This window comes from Peromyscus maniculatus, chromosome 18 (assembly GCF_049852395.1).
Source record: "Peromyscus maniculatus bairdii isolate BWxNUB_F1_BW_parent chromosome 18, HU_Pman_BW_mat_3.1, whole genome shotgun sequence".
In the NCBI taxonomy this organism is placed as follows: Eukaryota; Metazoa; Chordata; class Mammalia; order Rodentia; family Cricetidae; genus Peromyscus; species Peromyscus maniculatus.
In genome coordinates this window covers 25,816,026-25,829,432 of record NC_134869.1, presented here as the reverse complement: position 1 = coordinate 25,829,432, position 13,407 = coordinate 25,816,026, and positions in this window count along the sequence as shown.

The following is a 13,407-nucleotide window of genomic DNA, read 5'->3' as shown; positions in this document are numbered from 1 at the left end:
GTTTCTGTTGATGAAAAGCGCAGACAGAAACCCTGCATCAATAAGAAAGCACAGGGGAACGGAAGGAAGCCTTCTGAATAGGAGGACAGCTGAAGACACCAGGGACAAATCCCACCCCTTGCTGTGAGGACTGAGAAAATGAGAAATTGATACAGTTTTTTCCACCATCAGCCAAATAATTGGAGTTAGAGCCTGGGGACCAGAACTCAGAAATGATCAGCATATGTAGCAAGCAACATTCTGCTCTTCGAATATCAACAATTAAAAAATCCTGAGGCTCCAAAAATAAAGGAATGATGAAGAGAGGGGAATACTAATCATCTTGAGTTGAACAGCGCCGTTCTGTAAGGGTGTATGGAAACATCACTCTCTACTGTATCAACATGAACAATTAACACATGCTGAACAAAATAAAATCAGTTCTAGGAGTTCAAACTTATTTTCCCTATTGGATTCACATATTTGCTAAACAGAAATGGAAATTTTGAAGAAAAACTATAGTCGCTATCATGAGCACAGTCCACATGACAGATCTGTCATAAAACAGGTCTCCAAACTGAATCTCATCTCTGTCTTGTAATTTAAGCACTTCAGGGTGAAGGTTGAGCATGTCTTTCAAGGTTGTCAATGACAGTCTTATGCAAATTTAGCTTTTTATCTTTTGTTGCTAAATATAACTATTTTGAATATATGGATAAGCTAGGTCCACCCATGAAAAGCAAATGGAACTAGTCAGAGACATAAAAACAAGGAAGCTTTTAATGTTTAGTAGCATGTAGCTATGATTGACAAAGGTAAAAGCATGTTGGCATTTCTAAAAGATTCTGATCTTATCTATAGGTACCATTCAATAAACTAGAGCAATCAAATACTCTTGTATGTTTTAGTTTGGTTACTAAATAACAGGTTTTGTGTGGATTTTTCATATCCTCAGCATTTTGACTAATCTTCTCCCCCACTCACATACTTCCCACCTCTGTCCCTCATCCTTCCCACCCTCTTCCCCTTTGTATCTTTTCACTCCCATGTTCCCCTCTCCATCCTCAATTTATTTATGTGCTAGTGTTTCTGAACCACGTAGACCCTTACCTCACACCATGCCCTTCCTAATTTCCAAGTCTAACAAACAGAACTAAAGAGTCAAGACTATGATCTGCATATGAGAGAAAATAATCTTCTTAAGACTAAGCCACCCTTATAAAATTTTCCAGTTTCCCCCATTTATGTGCAAATTTCATTTTTTGTCACACCTGAATACATGTCTAAGTAACATGTTTTCATGTAAACAGAGGTATAATAAAAAATGATATGTGGGCCGGGCGTTGGTGGCACACGCCTTTAATCCCAGCACTCGGGAGGCAGAGCCAGGCGGATCTCTGTGAGTTCGAGGCCAGCCTGGGCTACCAAGTGAGCTCCAGGAAAGGCGCAAAGCTACACAGAGAAACCCTGTCTCAAAAAATCAAAAAAAAAATGATATGTAAATATTATTGTACTAGGTTACTAAGTTTTAGGGATATATTGTCAGAGGGTGGTATAACTGAGTTATATGGTACTTCTAATTTTAGTTTGGGAGTAAAACCTCCAGACTGATTTCCAAAGTGAGTGTGCTGGTTTACAATATCACTAATAGTTTTCTCAGTGCTAGGTGGTGCTATGCTAAGGGAGTAAAGATATCTCGCTCAACTGAGAACTCTACAAACTACAATACCCATCTACCAGGTAAGATGTACCCATTTGTTGGTTTGGGGTGTAACCAACCACTCCCTGATTGATTGTATTTCAAACCTTCTTCACAAGAGAAAATTGATGCCTATTACTGTAAACTTGGCCCAAACCCTATGAACACAGAGGTCATACACCCTTACACAGAGACACCCACCACAGGTTATTAGTTAAATTGGTATAAAGTGAAAGATCCTTTTAAATATTTATGTCTAGAGACACAGAAGAAGGTTACTCTAAACCTTAATCAGAGAAGCCTCCTTTTTTCAATGGACAGACATGAATGCAGAAACCATGGCTACCTAAGATGCTAAGAATAAAGGACGGTGAAGGGTTCACTCCTGAACAGGTGTTTATATCACCTTCTTAAGGCTCAAAAACCATTGTGAGAGCCTCTAGACTTTAGGCCCAGGGGCATAAACCATGCCCCTATCCTGCCACCCATTGCAGCCCCAGTTACAGGCCAGCAGGCAGGACTCCTGCAGGCAGGCCTAACTAATACTACCTCCCACTGGACCCTGTAACCTACAAGCCCCACTCCACCCCCAAAGCCCACCCATCCTCTTAGACCACTACTGCTTCCTAAGACACAGACTCCACCAGCTCTGATTAGACCAAGAGTTAAATCTTTGTTCTTCAAGCCAATCACCCCAGTCTCTAGACTTTAGGCCCAGGGTTACAACCCATGCTTCTGTACCCTCATCCCTTGCAGCCCAAGGTGCAGGCCATCAGGCAAGACTCCTGCAGGGAGGCCTAACTACCCCCCTCACCGGGCCCTGTAACCAAGAAGACCCACTCCACCATCTAAACCCACCTATCCCCCAAGACTGCACCTGCTCGATGATACACTCCAATTGGCCCAAGAGTGGCTCCCTCAGACACAGACACCATTTGCACTGATTGGAGAAAGAGATGGGTAGATATGAGTGCAAGAATACATTCAACAACATAAAGAGCAATATGGCACCACCAGAACCTATTGGTTCTATATCAGCAAGACCTGAACATCCCAAGAAGAAACATAAGAAAACAATCTTAAAAATGACTTTAAGAAGATGATAGAGGTCTTTAAAGAGGAAATTAAAAATTCCCTTAAAGAAAAAATGAGGAAAAGACAAACAAAAAATTGGAAGAAATCAATAAATCCCTTAAAGAAAAACAAGAAAAAGCAATCAAACAGGTGAAGGAAACAGTTCAAGACCTGAAAAGGGAAATAGAGACAATAAAGAAGACACAAACAGAGGGAATGCTGGAAATGGAAAATCTGAGTAAACAAACAGGAACTACTGATGTAACCATAACCAACAGAATGCAACAGATGGGAGAAAGAATCTCTGGCATTGACAATATGATAGAGGAAATAGACTCGTCAGTGAAGAAAACATTGAAGACAACAAGGTCACAACACAAAACATCCAGGAAATCTGGGACACCATGAAAAGACTAAACCTAGGAATAATAGGGATAGAAGAAGGAGAAGAATATCAGCTCAAAGCCACAGAGACTATATTCAACAAAATCACAGAAGAAAATTTTTCCAATCTAAAGAAGGAAATGCCTATGAAAATACAAGAAGCTTATGGAACACCAAATACACTGGACCCCGCCACCAAAAAAAAAAGTCCCCATGCCACATAATAATCAAACAACTAAACATACAGAATAAAGAAAAAGTATTAAGAACTGAAAGGAAAAGAGGCAAATAACATAAAAAGGCAGACCCATCAAAATAAGACCTGACTTCTCAGTGGAAACTCTGAAAGCCAGAAGGTCCTGGACAAACATTAGGCAGAAACTAAGAGACCATGGATATCAGCCTAGACTATTATACCCAGCAAAACTCTCAATTGCCATAGATGGAGTAAACAAGATATTTCACGATAAAAAAAAAAAGATTTAAATATACCTAGCCACAAATACAGCCCTACAGAAAGCACTAGAAGGAAAAATCCAACCTAAGGAAGTTAGATGCACCCATGAAAACACAGGCAATAGATAATCACACACCAAGAAATCCTAAAGAAGGGAAACATACAACACTACCACCAAAAAACAGCAGGAATTAACAATCACTGGTCATTAATATCCCTTAGTATCAATGGATTCTATTCACCTATAAAAAGACACAGGCTAACAGAATGGATGTGAAAACAGGATCCATCCACTTCTACTGGATACAATTTACATACCTCAACCTCAAAGACAGACATAACTCAGAGTAAGGATCTGGGAAAAGTCTTTCCAGTAAAATGGACTTAAGAAGCAAGTTGGTGTAGCTATACTAATATCTAACAAAATAGATACTACTTCAAACTAAAATTAATCAAAAGAGACAGAGAAGGACATTACATATCAATCACAGGAAAGATCCACCAAGATGAAGTGTCAATTCTGAACATTTATGCCCCAAATACAAGGGCACCCACTTATGTAAAAGAAACATTACTAAAGCTTAAATCACACATCAAACCCCACACACTAATAGTGGGAGACTTCAATACCCCACTCTCACCAATGGACATGTCTGCCAGACAGAAACTTAACAGAGAAATAAGGGAATTGACAGATGTTATGACTCAAATGGACTTAATAAATACCTACAGAACATTCCACCCTAACACAAGAGAATATACCTTCCTCTCAGCACCCCATGGAACCTTCTCTAAAATTGACCACATACTCTGTCACAAAGCAAATCACAACAGATACGAAAAAATTCAAATAATCTCCTGTATTTTATCAGACCACATGGATTAAAGTTAGAATTCAACAAGACAAATAACAGAAAGCCTACAAACTCATGAAAACTGAATAATGCTCAACTGAATCACCACTGGATTAAGGAAGAAATAAAAAAAAGAAATTAATGACTTTCTAGAATTCAATGAAAATGAATGTACAGCATATCCAAACTTATGGGACACTATGAAAGTAGTGCTAAGAGGAAAGTTCATAGCTCTAAATGCCTACATGAAGAAGTTGGAGAAATTTCACACTAGCAACTTAGCACACCTGAAAGCTCTAGAAGAAAAAGAAGTAAATTCACCCAGGAGGAGTAGACACCAGGAAATAATCAAATTGAGGGCTGACATCAACAAAATAGAAACAAAGAGAATAATACAAAGAATCAATGAAAGGAAGAGTTGGTTCTTTGAGAAAATCAACAAGATAGACAAGCCCTTATCCAAACTATCTAACTAAAAGGGAGAGAGAGCATCCAACTTTACAAAATCAGAAACAAAAAAGGGAGATATAACAACTGACAATGAGAAAATATAGAGAATCATCGGGTCATATTTCAAAAATCTGTACTCCACAAAATTGAAAGATCTTAAAGAAATGGACAGTTTTATGGATAGGTACGATATACCCAAATTAAATCAAGATCAGATAATTTAAATAGACCTATATTTCCTATGGAAGTACGAGCAGTTATTAAAAGTCTCCCAACCAAAAATAGTCCAGGGCCAGATGGTTTCAATGCACAATTCTACCAGAATTTCAAAGAGCTAATACCAATACTCCTCAAATCATTCCATACAATCAAAACAGAAGGAACATTGCCAAACACTTTCTATGAGGCTACAGTTGCCCTGATACCCAAACCACACAAAGATACAATAAAGAAAGAAAATTATACACCAATTTCCCTCAGGAACATTGATGTAAAACTACTCAATAAAATACTGGCAAGCTGAATCCAAGAACAAAGCAAAAAAAAATCATCCACCAGGGTCAAGTAGGCTTCACCCAAAGATACAGGGATCGTTCAACATATGAAAATCTGTCAATGTAATCTGTCATATAAACAAACTAAAACAAAAACAAAAAAACATGATTATCTCATTAGATGCTGAAAAAGCCTTTGACAAAATGCAGCACCCCTTCATGATAAAGGTCTTGGAGAGATCAGGGATACAAGGAGCATACCTAAACAAAAATAAAGGCAATATACAGCAAGCTGACAGCCAATATCAAATTAAATGGAGAGAAACTCGAAGCGATTTCGCTAAAATCAGGAACAAGTCAAAGCTGTCCGCTCTCCCCATAGCTATTCAACATATCTAATACTTGAAGTTCTAGCTGGAGCAATAAGACAATAAAAGGAGATCAAGGGGATACAAATTGCAAAGGAAGAAGTCAAACTTTTGTTATTTGCAGATGATATGATAGTACACATAAGTGACCCCAAAAATTCTACCAGGGAATTCCTACAACTGATAAACACCTTCAGTAATGTGGCAGGATACAAGATCAACTCAAAAAAATCAGTAGCCCTCCTATACTCAAATGATAAGTGAGCCAAGAAAGAAATCAGAGAAACATCACCTTTTACAATAGCCACAAATAATATACACTTGGTGTAGTTCTAACCAAAGAAGTGAAAGAACTGTATGACATAACTTTAAGTCCTTGAAGAAAGAAATTGAAGAAGATATCAGGAAATTGAAAGATCTCCCATGCTCATGGATAGGCAGAACCAACATAATAAAAATGGCAATCTTACCAAAAGCAATCTACAGATTCAATGCAAACCCCATGAAAATCCCAACACAATTATTCACAGTCCTTGAAAGAACAATACTCAACTTCATATGGAAAAACAGAAAACCTAGGATATATAAAACAATCCTTTACAATAAAGAAACTTCTGGAGGCATCACCATCCCTGACTTCAAGCTCTACTATAGAGCTATAGTAACTAAAACAACTTGGTATTGGCATAAAAACTGACATGTGGACCAATGGGATCAAATTGAAGATCCTGACATTAATACACACACCTATGAATACCCGATTTTTGACAAAGAAGCCAAAACTGTATAATGGAAAAAAGAAAGCATCTTCAACAAATGGTGCTGGCATAACTGAAATGTCAACATGTAAAAGATTGCAGATAGATGCATATCTATCACCATGCATAAAACTCAAGTCCAAGTGGATCAAAGACCTCAATATAAATCCAGCTACACAGAACCTGACAGGAGAAAGTAGGAAGTAGCCTAGAACGCATTGGCACAGGAGACTACATCCTAAATATAACACCAGTAGCACAGACACTGAGAGCAACAATTAATAAATGGACCTCTTCTGAAACTGAGAAGCTTCTATAAGGCAAAAGACATGGTAAATAAGACAAAACAACAGCCTACAAAATGGGGAAAGATCTTCACCAACCGCACATCTGACAGAGGGGCTGATCTCCAAAATATATAAAGAACTCAAGAAACTAGACCTCAAAATACTAAAGAATCCAATAAAAAAAAATGGGCTATAGATCTAAACAGAGAATTCTCAACAGAAGAATTCCAAATGGCCAAAAGACATTTAAGGAATTACTCAACATTCTTAGTCATCAGGGAAATGAAATCAAAACAACTCTGAGATACTATCTTATGCCTGTCAGAATGGCTAAGATCAAAAACACTGAGGAGGGATGGGGCAATGAAAGAGATATCTTGATAGAGTGAGACATTATGGGATAAGGGAGAAACCTGGTGCTAGGGAAATTCCCTGGAATCCACAAGGATGACCTTAGATTAGACTACTAGAGGAGAGGGTGCCTGAACTGGCCTACCCTATAATCAGATTGGTGTATACCCTAACTGTCATCATAGAGCCTTCATCCAGTAACTGATAGAAGCAGATGCAGAGATCCACAACCAAGCACCAGGCCAAGCACCAAGAGTCCAGTCAAAGAGAGAGAAGAGGGATTCTATGAGCAAGAGGGATCAAGATGATGATGGGGAAATCTATAGAGCCACTGAACCAAGCTCATAGGAACTCACAAACTTTCGACTGACAGATATGGAACCTGCATGGGACTGGACTAGACTCTGCATACAGAAGACAGTTTGTAGCTAGGTCTATCTGAGGGGCCCCAGTAGTATGAACAGGATCTTTCCCTGGTGCTTGATCTGGCTTTCTGGATCCCATTACCTTGAAGCAGCAGGGAGAGGCTTGGTCCTGTCTCAACTGAATACACCAGGCTTTGTGTACCCCTACCCCCACCCCCAACCCCACCATGGGAGAACTTACCTTTTTGGAGGAGGGGATGGGGGATTTGTACGGGTGGAGGGATCAGAAGGAGGGATGAGAGGGGCATCTGTGGTTGGTATGTAAAATGAATAAAAAAAATCAGTTAAAACAAAACATTGTGAAACATAGGATGGAAAGAATAGGAGGTCTGAAAGCTAAAGAGCAGACTACAAAACTATTCTCTAGCTTGGAATACCAATGGGTGCATTTATTGGCACTGGGGGAGCTGCCCCATTTCTCATCTGTCTTGTGTGGCATGAGCAGGGGAAAGAAGCCCTCCCCTCTGCCTACCAACCCCTAGGGCAGGTGGGAAAGCTGACCCTCAGACTGAGAAAGCTGTCCCTGATTGCCGTCAGCTGCAGCACTCGGAAGAGTATGCCTTACACCCAGACAGGGCAACACAACAGATCCAACCCTCCTAGCAGAAGTGGGGGTAAGCATAGGACAGGTGTCCCCATTTCCCATCTGGCAGACCAATCCTACAGCTGCCTAGACCCAGACCCAGGCTTATGTCTAGGCCTGTCCCAACATCCACCCCATTTATGATATGCTGGAGCACGTCAAGAGCCCCGACCCACAGACCCAAAGCTGCAGGATCTCCACAACACAAGGCACCAGTGGGATGCCCAAGAAGAGTCCTAGTGGAGGCCCAGCATCGAAGGTGTAGTGGAGACTCTGGGTCACAAACCAGACCAATGACTCTTTGTAATGAACACTCTCAAATTACGATGTGTGGATCAAGGAGTGTTTGGCACGTCTTGTTGGGTCGCACTGCAGCTACCATAGCGAAATTTTTAATTCCTTCCTTTTCGTTCTCATTTTATTTTCTTCACTTTTTTCTCATGAATTTTGTTCTATTTGGGGTGGGGTGCGCAGAGGCAGAGGGCAGATGCAAAGGGGCAGAGAATGAATGGGATCAAGATACATCATGTGAAAAACACATAGAATAAATAAGTTTTATCAATTAAAAAAAAAGGTGGGCCTGCCCAAGAGTTAGCTATAGATGAGGAGAGGGCTCATGGGCCCCTACAACTTACTTCTGAACTATTGACAACTAACAAATTCTGGAAGAGAGAGAGGCATGACATCTAGACTTATATACAACTGTGAGCCTAAAAGATTCTGTTATTTTGATAACCATAGCCATGATAGCAGGTCGAATTACACTCTGAGACACAAAATAAAACAAAAAGTCATTAATGTTGGAAAGACCTTTGTATGGGTAAGGTAGTCTAGCAGAATGGAGGGGAGGGGAATATGAAAGGGTGGGGGTAGAGCCATCCATTATACGCATTCAGGAAATTATCAAAGAACAAAATTATTCATTAAATAGCAGTAGAACAGTAGCAAACTTTACAAAAGTAACTGCTATTTAGTTTGTACATTTTACAAGTTATAAATGGATAAATTTATGTGTTACAAAATTATGCTGTGCTTTGTGAATGCAATGCAAAGTAGTTAAATCAGACAGTTAACTTGCTCAACAACTCAAATGTTTAACATTCTTTGTGATAAGAACATTTGAAATTCACCCTGCCTTTTAGTTACTTTCTCCTTGTCATGATAAAATAAGCTGGAGGGGAGGCGGGGGAGCCGGGGGAAGTAATATAAGAGAGAAAGGGTGTATTTAGGCTTACAGTTCCAGAAGGATACAGTCCATCATAAAAGGAAAGAAAGGGCAGCATCAGAGAAATCATGAAGGCGATGTCAGAGGCCAGCTAATCAAATCCATCCCCATTCAGGAAGCAGAGTGAGCAGGAAGTAGGGTTAGGCTGCAGGAAGTAGGCTTGCCCCTGGCAACTCAGTCATTTCAGTTTCTCCCTCTTAAAGTTACCACAACCTTCTCATACAGTCCCACCATTAAGTGTCCAAAGATATGACCATTTGAGTGGACATTTCACATCCAAACCACAGTACTCTAGCAATTTGAAATGCACATAGTCTCTCATTACTAGTTTCACCATCCTATGCAATAACTCTTTTTAAAGGGAATTTTTTTTGTCTAAGATTGTAAACCTGTGACTCTCACAACCAAATTTTATTTACTTCAGAACCTCAATAAACATCCTTCTACTCTCTTCTTTCATGAGTTCCATTACTTCCAATCATAGCTACAAGTGAGAACATGCAGTGTCTATCTTTCTGTTCCTGGCTTATTTCATTTGGCATGATGTTCAGCAACGGCAATCCTACATGATATAAACATTGAATGCACTAAATGCCCCAAGTAATTTGACCAGACCTCTCCATTATAAAGAGAAATCATTTAGGACCCAGACATAAAATCTGATACTCACTCAATAGGAAAGAGTGAGACAAAAGCAAAATTCAGGAAAGAAACTCTGTATTCCCTATGGGCTAACAACCCAAAATAGGCCGTTGGTGTGTTAGTTTGCTTGTTTGTTTGTTTGTCTCCTTTGTGGACAAACTTCTCATTTAATGAGCTCAATGACTCACTGATAGGAAAACTGTAAGAAGATAAACACATGGAACCAATGGTTCTAAATACCACATACTGCTCTTCCTTGTTTCTGAATCCAGTTCTATATCTGATGACCATTGTCACATTCATTTTTAATGAATCTCTTATCAAACTATCACTCTTTTAAAAGTAAAAAGAAACTACATTTTTTTTCAACTAAATTATGTAAATCTATGAGATCAAGGTTGTAGAGATTCCACTTGACTTGGCCAAAGGCATCTTGGGTCATAACCCCATGCTTGCTCCTAAGCAACCCTGTTTAATATTCACTAAATAATTTTTGTCATACTGTTAGTAAACCATTAGAATAGTAAGCAGCACTAAACAGTAACCCCTATATGTTCCATAAGTATGTGATGTCCTTGGTATTAGTATAAGATGAATCAGACCCATTTTTATCCTGACCACTTCAGAACAGTGGTTCTCAAACTGTTGATCTCTACCCCTTTAGGGATCAGACAACCCTTTCACAGGGGTCACATACCAGATAGGCTACATATCAGATATTTCCATTAAGATTTATAGCAGTAGTAAAGTTACAATTATGAAGTAACAATGACAATAGTTTTATGGTTGGGGTCATCACAACATGAGGAATTGTATTAAAGGGTCACTTTGTTAAGAAGGTTGAGTACCAGTGCTTCAGAAGAAAGGAAGGGCTCTGATTTGGTGGTGGTTTCTCTAAAACCTACACAATAAACTATAGTTGTTGGAAAATTAAAGCACCAAACAACTAGATGACCAGAAGTTTCTAGACAGCTAGACAATTTTTTTTCTTGTGAGAAAGATTAAAGAAACAAATTTTTGTTTTCAAGAGAAAAACAGAAATACCCTATCTGGAAAGGCAAGTATGATAGGAAAATGACAACTAGTCTGCTTTAGGTAATTATGTATATTCAAGTGTTTTTCAGGTACAACCTTCCAAAGCTAATGAATGACATGCTTAACAAAATTAGGTCATCTTGATTCTATTTAATACTTGTGGTTCATTTAGCTCAATATCTCAGGCACTTATACAGAATGTTACTGCACTTTACAGTAACTAGTATCTTCAGGGTGACTATGAGTTGTCAAAAATGTCTAAGAGATTTTATTTATATTAGTTAATTAAAGTATTAAAATTTGAAGGGAGATGTCCTTCCTGCTATCAGATATAATCAATCTGTCAGATAAGCTCCATACTATAGATAATAAATAGCCCCAATGATGCTTTCATATGATCTTCCACATATTTTTAAACATATGACATTTGCACATGATATGGAAGGAAATACTGACCCAAGGAGAGAAAAATATCCATATAATTCTGTATATATATATATATATATATATATATATATATATATATATATATATATACACACACACACACACACACACACACACACACACACACACACACACACACAGAATGTGAACATGAGAAAATTACCTAATAGCTTGTTGTGGAATGTCTTTCTGTATGCTGTGAATATGTGTGGCTCCCATTGGATAATAAATAAAGCTGTTTGGGCCTATGGCAAGAGAGCTTACAGCCAGGTGGGAAATCCAAGCACAGAAGAGAGGCAGAGATGGGAGAGATCCTAGCCACCACCAAAGGAGCAATAAGTTGCCAGCAAACTGGTAATGCCATGGCCATGTGGCAACATATAAATTAAGAGGAATGTGTTAATTTAGGATAAGGAGCTAACTAGCAAGAAGCTGAAGCCATCAGCCATACAGTTTGCAATTAATATAAGCCTCTGTGTAATTATTTTATAAGTGGCTGCGGGACTGCATGTGGCAGAGATTGATCCAGACTGCTGGGAAAGGCAGGACCAGAGAAAATTCTGTCTACAAAATCTCAGACTTTTGGAATTTTTTAACCAAAAAACATGAAACAATAGCTCAAATTTAGCTTCCCAGTATGGCTGTGAGAGCCCACTATAAGCAATGATATAAATGATGTTTCTAGAGTAATAGAGTAATGTAATTACTTTATTATGGCTTCTATTCAGTTTCCAATACCTATGTATCATTACTACTGGTCAAATAAGTCACTCTAGCCTTCTGGTCAGCTTTATTATTTTGTGTCTCAGGTCTTCAGCCCTTGATACTGTGCAAATCAGAAATCATTAATTATCTTTACTGTTGAGACTCTCTAAAATCAAGGCCTAATAATTCTTCTCATGACAGAATAAACTGGAAACATGTAAATTGTTGCTATTATTTCTACTCTTCCTCATCCTACTCAAGCAATAACAATACAGTCTGAGAAAAATAACTTCCCCAAATTGAATTTCTGATGACTGGAATTCTTTGAAGTGAGTCACACAGGAAAAAGGTGCCAAAAGAAAGTAGAATCTAGGAGAAATTCTTGAATGTTTCTTTGGTTTGTTTTGATTTTTTTCCAAGGGAATTATTTGTTAATCATTAGAAAAATAAGAGAGCTAAAATCTAAGTGGTAGAAAATCAGGTGGAATAGATGTAAGTGGAATAATATTGTAAACACTCTTGGCAACACTAATGGAACTCTTGGAATTAGCAAGTATAAGCTTGGTGAAGATACACACATCTTTCTTTCGTATGTGTGTGTTTGAATGAGTACAGACAAAAAAAAAACAAAACTGGCTGCTGGAAAATTGGTTGCTGCAAGTGAAAAATGGGCTTGAACAGTAAGTCCAGCAATAAGATGCTCCCACGAGAACTTGAATATCAACAGTAAAGAACATTCAACTACTAAAATTAATTTCAGAGCATATGGTAGTTGCAACTGTAAGACTGGGGCCAGGAGCTTGCAATGGTTTTAAACAAGGAATCACATGAGCAGACTGACGTGTGTGACCCAGGGTGAACATCTGCATCTTGACCTGCCCAAACCATTTTGATTTTTGAGAAAATCAGTGAAACTGATCGTCATCAAGTTGTATTTTTGGTTTTATGCATGACTGAACACTTACAATGTAAGATGGTATTATGTTGAAATACCAAAGTCATGGTACCGAGAAATTAATAGCAAATAAGAACTACGGGACTGGCCTGATGGTTCAGTAGGTAAAGCACTTGATGCCAACCTGAGTTCAATTTCCAGAACCCACATGATGGAAGAAAGCTTATTCCAGATAATGTCCTTTGACTTCCACAGGGTAGAATAGCATATGTAAACATCCATATGTGTGCATACA